General features: G+C 32.1%; 1 protein-coding gene across 7 annotated transcripts in view; it reads left to right on the top strand.

The window, feature by feature from the left end:
- LOC120418013 (protein still life, isoform SIF type 1) overlaps nt 1-14333 on the top strand; it is a 258310-nt gene that overhangs the window by 147992 nt on the left and 95985 nt on the right. The window lies entirely within an intron of this gene.

Here is a 14333-nt window from a genome sequence, read left to right as displayed (position 1 = left end):
AAAACTTTAAAATTTCAATGGAAATTTAAGAACAATCAGCTGAAATCAATTTAAAATGCATTTCCCTTCGTTAAGTATCATTCTTAGCATGTTTGGGTCGATTTAAAATTTAAGAATTTTTGAAAATTTTCGATGTTTAAGTTTTTTTTCGCTAAAATTTTAGATTTCGTCAAATCTTTAATTTTTTGAAAATTAATGATTGCAAAACATCTGAATGCACTTTAAACCACTTTTTCCAGGCAAATGCTGAAACTATGGCTTGTTATTTCAATATTCATATTTTATTTTTATTTTTTTGCATTCCTTCAAACGATAATATTTTTTTGAATAGTTTTTTTTTACATTTTTGATATGAAACGCAAACATTTTTTCTCATAATTTTGAATATATATTTCTTGTCTCAGTCATCAGTCTCAAATATGAGCATCATTTTTGAAAGTTTGACGAGAAAAAGGCTAAATAAAAATATTTGTTAAGAGTTGCATTTAAAAAAAATTGTTTGCGTCTATATGTTTTTTTTTAATTCTCTTGAAATTATTTGTTCATTATGTCAGATGTTATTTGATTTTAGTTTTATTTTTATTTTTTCCAAATATTTAATCGCTGGTTCGTTAAAAAAATAACCCGTTATTGCTTTTAAAGTTACCAAAATTATTCATGGATATTTATAATTATTGTTTTCTTTTTGAAACCATCTCTCAGTTATTTTTTGCATATTTTGTTTGTTTGAATACCTTAATTCTTAATTGTTGACAAATTTTCATCGAATTTGTGGCAAAAAAATCTGAGAACAAAACTAATTGCAAACTTCAATAAACATCGATCAAAACTAATAAACAAGAATAATGTGAATTATATCACGAATATAATTACGAATATTACCCAATGATTTCGAGAACTGCTGACGCAATTCCACCAAGATCGCTTGTATAATTGATAGTTCTGACATTTTCGCGCAAAATCTTATTCCAATCCACTATTGACTGTTTAATCAGCACTAACCAGCAGTCAACAGCAAGTTGAAGGCCTCCAGCCGGAGCTTCCAGCTATTAATGACATTTACTTACGGGGGGTTGTTGGAGGATGATTCCTAATACTCGTGTGTACCGAACAAATAATCCCTGCACGAACAATACAGCGTCAGTTGCATCTCCTGCAGGCTTGGATGTGCTAGAGGGGCCATGCAGATCACAACTTCCTGAGAAGAGCCCGTCATATCGTACGACAACACCAGGCGCGCGAGGCGCCGACCGACTGAGACGACTCAAGCGTATAATTAATTTCTGGTATCGAGCTATTTACTGATCCATAAATAATCTTCCTGCTTGATATTATATAATTGAACTCGTAAATCAAGTTATGACCTCAGGGCGAGTTCCGTGAAACTAAGGTGGAGCTTCTTACATATGAGGAAGGGAAACCTGGAATAAATCCTTTAATACCTGTAGCATAGACAATGGAGAACGTTACGCAAATTTATTCAATCAAGGCTTAACCTTAAGTTACTAGGCAGACCTTTTCTGAAAGTCTAGCCACAAATTTCGTTCAAGCAACTAATTAATTTCAAATATTTCCCCATTCTGCTAAGGGAACCACAAAGTGCTGTTCCAAGCATAGTAACGATTCTTCAAAAATCAATACCTTGAATCCCCAGACAAAAGAGCAGACCAATTTGCTGTGACCCGCCTGACTGATCCTCAACATGAGTGCCATATCCATGAGAAGATACTTGCCTCTGTTCTGAAGTAGGTTAAACCAGTTACACAAAGTCACTAATGGGCTCTGGCTGCAAGCAAGCATGCTTAAGGAGTATACCTCGTGTTGAAGAGATGCACAAGGTTCAAGTGCGTTCTATATCCGGTGAGAAGTTATCTTCAGGATGTTCTTATGTAAAGTTTCTACCTTTTCATTGGAAGCTTAGAATAATGGAAACTCACAGCAAAACCCCATTTCAACACACCCAATTGCACCATCAACTGCCACAAATCCTTCACAAAAGTTATGGAAGTGTGTGCAACAACTTCATCCAAACCTCTAAACTCAATTCCCCCTCCCCCCTAAAGTATGCAACCAGCTAACTGAACTTTCTCCCCCGCACACACACACAACATCCCACATCTCTGTGCAACTTTCGCCCCCACACATAACACACTTAGTATCGATTTTATTCTAATTTTATTTTATTTATCGCGTTTTCCCTTTTTGACCACCTTTAAGGAAAGGGGGAGGAGGCGCGTCTGGGAAAACGCGCACCGCGATCAACATCACGTTTTTGCCTGCCCGTGTCGCAGCAGGTCTTTCCGAACCGATTCGTGCGCATTTATCCAGAAAGAAGCGAGGAAACGGGAGTACTATTGGTCTGAGAGGAGTGCACAGTAAAATATTGTTGGGAAATATTGTTTAGAACAAAATAATCTTTTAAACTTAGAGAAAAAATCACAGCCAAAATTTACTCCAGGATAAATGTCATTTTTTAAAACTTTACAAAGTCACATAAAACAAGTCGAACTTCCAATTCTAAAATTTTCGTAAATTTCTAGAGTTCCTTTTTCCAATGCTTTTTCAAGATCAAAAATTTCCTGAAAAAAATATTTTTAAGGGTACACAGCAACCAAAGAAGTTGTTGTCTTCTTATTCAAAAATTGTAACACTTACGGACCCAATCCGGCAAAAACCTGATTGTTAAAACATTCAAACTTTGTTGTGAATTATTTTTTGGACCGAAGTTTAGGGGATGAATAAAAATTATATCGATAGTTCCCGTAGTTTGAAGATACCAAAATGTGTGTAACAAAAATCTCGGTGCAAAAGCTCTGGTTGATGTGCACCGTTAAGCATATTTTTAGATCAAAGCCCGCTTTGAGGCGGGATTTAGTTGTAGAGTGTTAAGAAATTTACCATTTTAATTTGTGATATTCCACATAAATCTTCAGGAAACTGTTACTTGAGAATGATACTTGCTATCATTATCTTCATTTTGTTGGGCAAGAGTGATGCAATTCGAAAAATGGATTTTATTTGTATTTTTTAAATTTAGCTCAAACTTTGTGCGGGCGGGTCTAAAGACAAGTTTTGGCAGTTGACAATACAGAAATCATACATAAATATTAGAAAATCTGTATCCAGTGAAAAAAAAAAATCTGCTCAATTTGGTGTCTTCGGTAAAAATTGCAAGGTATTTATGAGGAATATTCAGAATAAATATTTAAATTGTTCTTTTTTTGTCGATTTTTAAATCATTTTTTTTTTTCACGGAAAATCGATTTCCCAATATCTGTATTTTTAAATTTTTATTTTATTTTTTCGAAATGTTTAGGAGACAAAACCCCGCAACTGTTGAGCCAGAGAAAAGGTAAAAATGTGGATATTTTAAATATTTTTTCATCCGTTCAATTTTTTACTGCAGTTATTAATGTAAAATCAAATTTGCAATAAAAAAGTATTTTATAATTTTTTGTATATATAATGCATTATTTTGCTGCTTTTATTTTAAAAGTAAAGCCATTTTAAGCATAAACTATTCGAAAACATATTTTTTTAAAACTATTTTTAAGAAGTTTTTTCCATCTTCGGCCATTCACGAACATGTTTATTTTACAAATATCAGAGAAAATTCTCTGTAATTTTCGTTTTTTAAGTTTCAAAATCGGAAAATACGTTAATGAGAAGTCTTGCAAGCAATAAAAATGGATAAAATTGTTTTTTAATGTAATTGAACTATGAGCATGAGCATGAGCATGAGAGACCACCCATGGTTGCCCCTCCGTTGCTGAACAGAACCGTAATATCCTTTCAGCACTATTGATCATAGGCTTCGACGATCTAGTGGTGTTTCCCTTATCAACAGCATGTATGAATGCGCCGAAAAGATAAAACACCATGATTGCTAAATCTAGATCAGTTGCGAATAGGTAACAGTCATTGGCCACCAACGGCGCCCGCCATGTCAGTTTGTAGATCTCGATTTTAAGGGACGGGAATGTTAGTTAGCGCAGGTTGCTACTAGGGCAGCTGATTTACTCTGTGCTTACACCCCACAAGCGCCAGGAATTTTTTAATGTAATTGAACTATACCTATTTTTCAAAAGACGATAGCTCAACAACCATTCATTACATTTCTAATATTGATCCCAAAAAATTAAAATTAAAGAGTCTTGATAAAATCGGTAACTCTAAATTTTTGGAACATTTTAAACAATAGCTAGATTTGAAAATCTTGAAAATATTTTATTCGGAAAGATAAATAGCAAAATAACATAAAATTGATTTTTTGACTATGAAAATTTTTGGAATGTTTGCGATTAATTATAAGTCAGAACTTCAGCATTCCAATTTGCTTAACAATCATTTGTTTTCTAAAAATCTAAGTTTAAAAGAAATATATTTTTACGAATAAAAAACTTTTTGCGATGCTGCACATCAAAAAATCACCATTTTTTTTTATATTTTCAAATAAACTTAAACATGTTGAGATTTATTATAAACGCTGGGGGCATATTAAATTGCTTTGTACCTGAATAGTCCTCATCAATACCTACGATCAGAAAATGCCTTCAAAAGATACAGATTTTCGAAATCGATTTTCTTATGAAAAGTTCAACATCCAAAACATGGTATAGTCCAGACTCGATTATCCAAAGGCTTCAAAAAAAATTCACTTCGGATAATCGAATCACGAAATTTGTTTTTCTTTGTCTTATTTTTTATGTTTGACCCATACACTACTCTAAAATGATTTAGAATTTTTAAATCCGAGATGGCGGCCAAAATGGGTGTGATAATATTTGAAAAATTACATTTTTTCAATTTAAATATTCAAATCTGACTAAAATGGGATCGCAGAACTCGAATTTGATGTTTTTGATCATGATTCGATTATCCGAAGTCCCATACAAACCTTCGGATAATCGAACTTCGGACGGATAGGGGAAAGTGGGGCAAGTGTAACAAGCAAAGGAAATGTAAAAGTAAAAAAATCTGTCGGATTTTTTTATAATCATCTTATTTCAGGTTTTGACTAGGACTATGATTGAACAAGTTTTAAAAAAAATCCTGTTTTTTTAATGTAAAAAAAAAGATTTTACTTTTTTTGATTTTCCGTTCTAATCAACTAGTGGGGCAAGACGAACAACCCATTGGGGCAAGAGGAACAATGCATGAAACAACATGTTAATTTGCTAACAATTGAACTGTTATCACTTAGTCACATCTGATTAGAATGTATTTGAAACGTTTCTTTCATTTTTAGATTAAAAAATAATATTTTACTAAAATTCTGATCGTTTTTACGAAAAAAAATAATTACTTAAATGATAAAAAAGAAATTTTCATAATATCACTATATTTTGGAAGGACAATTTTTTTAACAATTGTTTATCAGTTTTTAAGTACTTTTATGTATTTATTTCCCAATTCGTTAATTCATCAATTCGTATTTTTCCATATAAAAAATCCATATGGTGCACTTGCCCCACCTAAACAAGGCTTTTTTAAAAGCTCTCAACAAAAATAACCAAAAGTTAAATCATACTTCCTAATAGGTGCAAGTCATTGGTACTACTGATCTAAGAAAATAGCATTTTGATAAAATGAGCCATAAAACGAACTAAGCCTTATTTTGTACTTTCCAAATATTACAAAAAAACAAAGGTTTTGAAAAAAAAAATCATACAATCTTATGCCCCTTGGCGTTTGAGTCGTTTTGGCGGTTATGTGGTAGTAGAATCAGCTAATTGCATTGCTAGCAACAATTCCTCATACTGGAAATAATCAACATTGTAAAAATTACGGCCGTACGAGCGATTGTTCCTCTTGCCCCACCTTCCCCAAATCGAGTCTGGACTGTAATTCAGTGCAAATTCTCATAAGTTATCACAGAGCACAGTTTCTAAAGCTTCAAATCGAAAAATACTTCAAAAATCTTACTAATGATTTAAAAAAATATTTGGAATCTCTTTTTTCGATTGAAGTTCACCAGAAAAAATGTTTTCTCTCATCTGACTATTAAATGGCTTTATAACAGATCAAGGAGGCCAGATCTTTAAATTTTGTAACTGATCGTTACAGAGTTGCTAAATGGTAAATTTTATTATTAAAATATATAATAAAAATACTAAGCCAAAGTTGTTCATTAATCAACATTTTAGAGATTGAGCTATCCTCAAATGTAGATAGTATCTTCAACTTTATAATAACATCAAGCCTTTAAATAATTGGTATATTCAACTCTCTATCTCTTTATGCCCTATCTAACGACAGGTCACCAGATAAATTAAGGCACCGCAATTTGTTCAAAAATTCTGAGATACAGCTTGAAAAACTAATATAAACATCATTTAAGTGCTCATAACCTAAAGTAGGGTTATCAGATTTTTTTCTTAAGAAATCATTGAGGTCTTTTTAAAAAATTAGAAATTTGATAAGGTTTCTTGCTAAATCCACCTAATTACGAAAGTTTTGAATTTTCTCAAAACGGCTTTTTGAGGAAAACATTTGAAGAACTTCACCAAACATTGCGGGCCTCAGTTGGGGGAATCTTAAACTGGTTCGAATGACACAAACCCAGGAATTTTTTTAGCCAATTCAGAGAAAATCTAGTGTAATTATTTTAACTAACATCCTTACACACACACTCAAATGCACTAATGTTTTCTTAGTTTTTTGCTTTGATTTATGTTATCAGTAAATATTTTACTTGAAAATTGGTTTAGGAGGTCTTCAAGACTTTTTTTTAATTGGAAAGTTTATTTTCGAGTGATTTGAAAGTATTTTCTTAGTGAGAGAGTCCTTTCAGTTCGGATTCTACATCAAGTTACATATTTTACAGTATTAACATGCTCACTTTGTATGACCAGTCCACAAAATTGTATGAAGAAATGAATGGAAATATTTTATTATGTTCAATTGCCTCTTCTCAGATAGGGTCGAAGTCTTATCCTTAAATATTTTCACAAAATCAAGCCAAATAAACACCACTTTTCACAACCGTGTCCCACCAGCCATCGTGAAGCAGCTCAGTAGAAAAGGACACTTCGCTAACTCAAATCGTTGAACGAAAGTGGTTACGAACTGTGCGATGGTGGTGTACGGGTTTTGTCGTCAACAACTCAGTTTTCCAAATGGTTCTCCCCCCCCCCCCTCTCCCAGGTGGGGGGTGGTGTGGGAAATTTCCAACCCTTCCCGCGTCCTGAACTCAACTCGTCGTCCGCAGATACACTGAATGGCACTCTCTTCTGCCATGCCCGGGCTACCGATGAAGCGTCCAATTTAGTCGAGTGTGTATTGCATCATTTATGGTTTTGGTTCCTGAACCCCGCGCGCACACATGATGAGCGCTTGCTTGGGTATAGTCACAGTTTCATGATGTAATTTAGAGGTTAGTTCGCAGCTAGTTTACGGTGTCTGGAGTCCCGCAGCAGAAGTAGCAGTTTTGCGAGCGTCAATTTTCAACACGCTTTGCCACATCCCCGACAGTGTTCAAAGCAACATTGTTGTCTGCAGCAAACTTCAGCTAAACTGGAATTAAGTGAATATTCCGGATTATCATTCAGTTCAGCACCTGTTCCAACAAGGTCGAATTCCAAAGGCTTTCACGTTTTACGTATAGAAATTCATTCCGACATATCTCCGTGCAATGAAAAGCTCCAGCTGACCCAATTTACCCCAGTTCGGTCGGCCAGGCACCGCCATCAAGAGCAAACTTTGTGTTTGACAAACACATTTTGTGGAGAATTTGTAGCCAGACCATGTTCGGAAATTTGGTGCACTACTACGAGTGAACAGTAGAATAAAAAAAAGTGTATTTCACAGATGCTTTTTGGAAGGGTTTGAATTTCATGACTGGTTTGAGCATGGTCCAAGTACTTCTTTCTTTTTTATGTTTTTGTGAGTACACAAAACATTTTCCCCCAAATAAAGTGGTCTCAGTGTTTGAGGATGGGGGAAAACGTGTTTCGATCTAGATATTTTCTTACCATTTTTGTTATATGATGCAATCTTGGCTTATTTAAAATAAATATTGTTTTACAGTGATTTCTTAAATTACATTTCATGAAATGACACTCCAAAAATAAAAGTATTTCTTTCCCCTCATTGAAAACCCAACAAAATAGTTCTTTGAAAAAAAGTTCAGCTAAATTTCAAATTGTATCTATAAAAGTTGATCGCAAATTTTGTGCTTTACATAAAAAACAAAAATCAATGTAAATGAATTCTTATAATGCAAACTTAAAGACTTTGATTTGACAATCATTTAGAAACACCACAAAAAAGCATTTTTTCGATAATTGGAAATCCATTTTATTTGCTAAAAATTGCTATCACTTAAGTAAAAAATGCTAAAATAATTTTAAAAAATAACCCTTTTTTTAAGTGCCAAAGCAACTAACACTGATTGCAATTTTTTTCAAAACTTACAGTCTCAGTAAAATTTTGACCTTATAAAACTAAAAAGTTAAACCAGAAATAATAACTTTTTTTGTAATAATGTTTAATATATATTAAATATTTTTAGAAAATTCATATATTTGGTAAGCATGCGTTTTTTTTCTGATAAGAAAACTGTCCACATATCAAGAATAAAAAACCCACGATTTTTTTAAATGTATATTGAAGTTATTTAATCTTTTATTATTTTCAAACCACGAATTTTCAAATTTTTAACTAGACCAATAATAGCTAAATTTTCGTTATTTTAAAAACCTAATCTATTATGTTAATAGAAACAATGTAAAATTTATCAGACGAATTAATAGCTAAAAAACAGTTCTATTTGAAATAAATTAAGCATGATAAAAATAGTAGATTTAATTATTGCAGCAAAAATATTTATAAGTATCTATAACTTAATAACGGTGCAACTTAGTAAAAAAAATAGAATAAAGCATCTTTTTATTTATTTTTTTTAATTAGGCTAACATTTTGTCAAGCCCTTTCTTATGACCAAAGAAGGCATTCTCTGCAATGATAGTTCATCCATTCAAGTCTCCATACAATCTTGGTAGCTGTCCTTACAAGAAGGTAATGATAATATTCAAGTTGTGAACGGATTCGAAAAAAAATACAAACACTTTCACAAAACATCTTACTTTTTCGATAATGCAAATTTTTTAAATAAATTCCAATATACGTATCAAACAAAGCAAAAATTGTATGCATTTTCACTGTTTTAAAGTTTTTAAAAATGAAATACTAAAATTATTGCATTTTTTTGAAAATACTCAAATTTGAATTTTCAAAAAAATACAAAATACGAAAAAAATTTGGCATTATCGAAAAAATATGATGTTTTGTGAAATATTTTGTATTTTACAGAAAAAAACTCTAATGAAAGTGAAAAAGTATGCAAAATTTCGCTTCGTTTGATACCACTATTGTAAAATATGAAAATTTGAGTATTTTTGAAAAATACGGTATTTTGTGAAAATGTTCGTGTCTTACAAAAAAATTATAAAAATGGAAAAGCATCATTTTAACCCGAATAAAAGTGAATAAGCACTCTAAAATTCGCTTCGTTTGGTATTCATATTGCAAATTATGAAAATTTTGCATTTTTAAACGATATTTTGTGTTTTTTTGTTGTATTTTACAAAAAAAAACTCTAATAAAAGGGAAAAGGAAACAAAATCTCGCTTCATTTGATGTTCATATTGCAAATTATGAGAATTTTGTTATTTTAACGGTATTTTGTGAAATTTTACAAAAAAATAACTCAAAAAAAATGAAAAATCATTTCAAATTTCGCTTCCTTAAATAAGTTATGGAAATTTGAGTATTTTCAAAAAAAAATGGTACTTTTTTTATTTTTTTAGTATTTTTGTTTCGGAACTAACTTCATTATCATTTTCATTATTCCTATTTTTACTGGAACCAAAGATGTAAAAATAAATAAAAGATTTTGTAATATTTTTTAAGTAATTCTTTCATTTATTGTGTATTGGCTACTTTATGCTACATTGTACTAGCCTTCCACCAATTTTTTTTTCGGCTTTTTTTTAACTTTTTTTATTTGCCGTCAAATTGAAAAATATTTCTTGAAAGCAAAAAAGGCAAAAACAATAATTGAGCAATCGATAAGTACAAATACAAATGTTAATATTGTGTATTGTTATTAACACAGTAAACAAGTATAATTTTGGAAGTTTGGAAATTTGATGGCAAAGCAATATCGCAGTTCTGATGTAATTTTACCTCAATTTTTGTGAAATATGCATAATAAAACACAAAAAAGATATAAATTTACATATTTTTGAGGTAATATTCCACATTTTTTGTAGGACAAGATTCGTCAAACTGCGGTGTAATACTACTCGACTCCGACTTTTGTAATAATCGGGACACCAACTCTGACTTCTGACTTCAGCTATCCATAAAAAAAATCCGACTCTAACAATAAAATCCTTGCAAGGCTGTTAAATTTTTGATTTCGTTAAAACAAATGTATTAGGAATAATTTGAAATTTCTTAAAACACAGAAAATAATAAAAAATATAACAGTGCAATCACAACAACCGAGCAAAGCTCCCATTGTTTTCATCCCAAGTGAACAAAGGTCCATTCACGAAATAATAATCATGCATGCCATCGCAAGTGCCAGTCAGTCATGGTTCATTAAAATAAAAATGGCGCCTCCTGCTGCATCTCACGTATCACAGGCCTCTCCCACAGCAGTTGCACACTTATGTGGATGTGTGTGTGTGCGTTCCTCCCTACCCGACAATTACATTCCAAAACGTTCCGAAAGCATGCCTTGGGCAACCCAATATGCCCATCTCCTGAAACATGCTGTTGGAGCACGCGAAGAGAAGAGTCCTTTTTCATTGGGATAGGGTTGGGAAAAATCATCAATTTCAGAATGTAAACATTCTTTTGAAAAAAATCTTTTAAAAGCAAAAGCTTTCAAAAAAGAATAATTTCCTACAAAAAAATTCCCAACCCTGCCCGGCAGTGTTGCCAGGTTTGAAGTGTACTCGTCACGACATTCCCCATGCTACCCTGCATTTGGCACGTGAAACGCGATGCTTCCGGAAATGCAATGATACCCGGGTGCTAAACAGATGTTCTGGATGTGCTTCTTTGTTCCACATCAGCACCACCTGGCACGCCGGAAATGGCAGCACTGTCTGTCCGGAAAAATGTAGAAATGGGGAAATGCCACCTAGAGTGCCAGGGTTTTTTTTCTACCTTCTGTGAGTGCAGGCAGAAATTTATTATTCATATGATGAAATTATTTTAATTCAAACGGAAACACAGTTGCTGTTACTTCAGGTGTGCAGTTGTGCCAGGCACATGCTAAAGTGAGAGAACTCAATGTAGAGTGCTAGGACGGGGAGGATTATGACTTTGTCTAGACTTGACTTTGTGTGGCTCTTGGTGGAGGCGAATGCTGGCGCACGTGGAAGGGGATGTTTACTGTGCAGGATTGTGAAATTTATATTGTAGGCAAATTGGTGTGAAGTAAAATGATTAATTCATGAGAAGTGATGGTTGATGATAAAGGTAAGAGTTCCAACTTTTATATTTTTTATTTTTTTCATTTAAACCCTTTTCTTTGCATTTTAATTGATTTTATTTTGAAATGTTTGTGTATATTTTTCAAAGTTTGATATTAAATTGAGAAATATTTTATTTTGTAATGATACAATTTCAGACAACACGAATACTCTATTGATTATACTTCAAAATTAATTATTTTTGATCCAAAGTGCCCATCTTATTTTTAAATAGAGGACAGCACGAAAACAATAGATTTTTTTAATTTTCATTTTGGTGTCCATGAAGATTTTAAACTTTAAGATTTTCCGAAGGGTCTTCAACTTCTGATAAGGTGTGTTAAATGTTTATTTAAAGTTTTTGTCCAAAGCTACAGTGGAGATCGAGAGGTGGCAAAAAAACAATTTCAAGTCTTATTTTCAAAAAAAAAAGCAAAAATAATCACAAAATACATTACAGTTATACTAAGGTCACAAATTTGCAAAATATCAATGAATTCGTGATCATACTTTTTTCCCAAAGTGTCACGTCTTTATCCAAACTGTGTTCCTAAAATTCTGATTTATGAAAAGATTGAAAAGCGTGTATTTGATAAAAATGTATACATGAAAGTTTTATAATGTTTTCTAAATAGCTTCAAATCTATTTTACAAATTTTATCCCTAAAAATTTAAATTTCTGGCATTTATTTGTTTTTCCCTTTGATTATTAGAGGAGCTTTCCAAGGGGGTGGAAAAAAGTTTAAGGAATAAAATATGCATTACACGAAGCTTAAAGTAACCTTTTTTAAAATATTGAGATCAAACATAAATTTGTCATTAAACATGCTTTGCAATTTAAATTTCAAAACAGCTTTGCAATTTAAATATTTTTTGCTTTCAAATAAGGCAAACGCAAATATTTTTTAAAGTAAAATGTCCCTGAACCCTGGCCAAAGTGGAATCAAACAATTTAAGATTTCAATTGCAATGCATGGTTTCAACAATTCAATAAGAAAATTGTTGAAAATGCATTTTACATTTCAAAAATTATCTTACAATCATTATGTAAAAAATCAAAATGCTAACAAAAAAAATGTGAAGAAAAAATCGAAAATTAAAATTTATTAAAAATCACAATAACTGCTTTAAATGCTAAAAATACAGACAAAAACATAAAAACAAGGCCCTTTAAGATATTATAACAGTTATGAATTTTTGATCAACAGATCGGAAAAGACATGATTTCATTGATACTTTGAAAGTTTTTGACAGTAGCCAAATAACAAAGGGATATAACAGCAATTCCATTTCCAACAGTACTCGGATTTGGCTCAAATTTAGCATGTGAGTTCCTTCACAGTAATCAGAAGTTGATTTTTAGAAGGTTGAAAATTTGGTTGATTGAATATTACTTCTTTTTTTAATTTTTATCAAAATAATGTATAAAAACGTGCAATTCAACAAAGACTGGTGAAAATTTCATTGGTTTCAGATTTAAATTTTCACATTGTTTAACACTTTATATTTCTCCACTCTCAGATGTTTTTTTTATTCTTAAAAAAAACATAACTCAGGACCCTTTTAAATTCAACATCATGAAAAATCATAGAACAATATTTTCAGGTGAGAGCTCTTCGGTCCCGAGACATTCAAATTCAGCTAGGCTTTTCAAATTTCTTAGTATTTTTCATTTAAAGCACCTTTTTTAAAACGTGGCGAGCTAGAATTGGTTCCGCAATTTCAAAGATGTGATTTTTTTAAAATGTGTTGTTTTTCGAAAAAATGAAAATAAATGTAATTTTTGAACCACCTTAATTGCCAAACTACAATATACTGAGCTATCTATTTTGGTTAGGGAACTCCCATGCCACATTTTAGCCAAGCACTTTTGATCTGGTTCCTGTTAGTTTGACGCTAACAGAGAATTTGTGATACTTTTTTTTATCAAAATCTGAAAGTTAAACTAGAAAATTTGAAAATTCGTTTTTTTTATTCTATTCCATTCAATTTTATGGAAGATTATTGCACAATGCAACTTCTAGATTTATTAAACTGGGTAGGTAATTCATCAAAACATATCACAAGTAAGATTATTTTACAACTGAGTGTCGTGAAATCCCCAAACGCACCTCCAAAAGTTTTTCAATTACCACGCAGAGTAAATGTTGGAGAAAAAACCACGTTCTAAGCTGAAAGGAAGCAACGAAAACCCCCAACTCAACTCCACACAGCTTGTACAACATCCTGTCCTCAAGTAAAAGAAACCCCTTTTCACCGTTCTTTTTTACTTTGTTGGGAAACTTTGGCAAACATTTTGTACCTGGCAGAAAGTAGGTTCGGTTTCGTGCAAACAACACAAAAAAAGCTTTCAAACGAGAGAAAAAAAGCTCCCCAACAACCAGGGTTGCCAGGTTGCCAGATAAATCTGGGAATGCCAGATTTTTGAAGAGTCAGCCAGAATAAAGATTTACCCTTCTCTGTGCCAGATATTGACAGATTTTGCCAGATTTTTCACCGTTTGCACATTTTCAACACATTTTTGATTAAAATTAACGTATTTAATTAAAAATCAAATAAAAATAGAACTTGTTTTTCAAAACGAAGATATAAACTCAACATTTTTGAGGTCATAAAATCAGTTAAACCATCTGAATTCTACAAATTTTTGAATCAATGCATATCCTCCCTCACCTTTACCATTCAGAATTGTTAAATTTTTGTCTGCCAGATTTTTCCAGATTTTTCATCGATACTTTGCCAGATTTTTCAAATTTTGACCTGGTAACCCTGCCAACAACACACACAATGTGTGTGAGTTTGGGGGACGCAGCCAACCAACTTCTTCAAGGTATCCGGGAAAAG

Source organism: Culex pipiens, chromosome 3 (genome assembly GCF_016801865.2).
Source record: "Culex pipiens pallens isolate TS chromosome 3, TS_CPP_V2, whole genome shotgun sequence".
In the NCBI taxonomy this organism is placed as follows: Eukaryota; Metazoa; Arthropoda; class Insecta; order Diptera; family Culicidae; genus Culex; species Culex pipiens.
The sequence above is the reverse complement of the archived record's forward strand: the minus strand, read 5'-3'. Positions and strand labels throughout refer to the sequence as shown.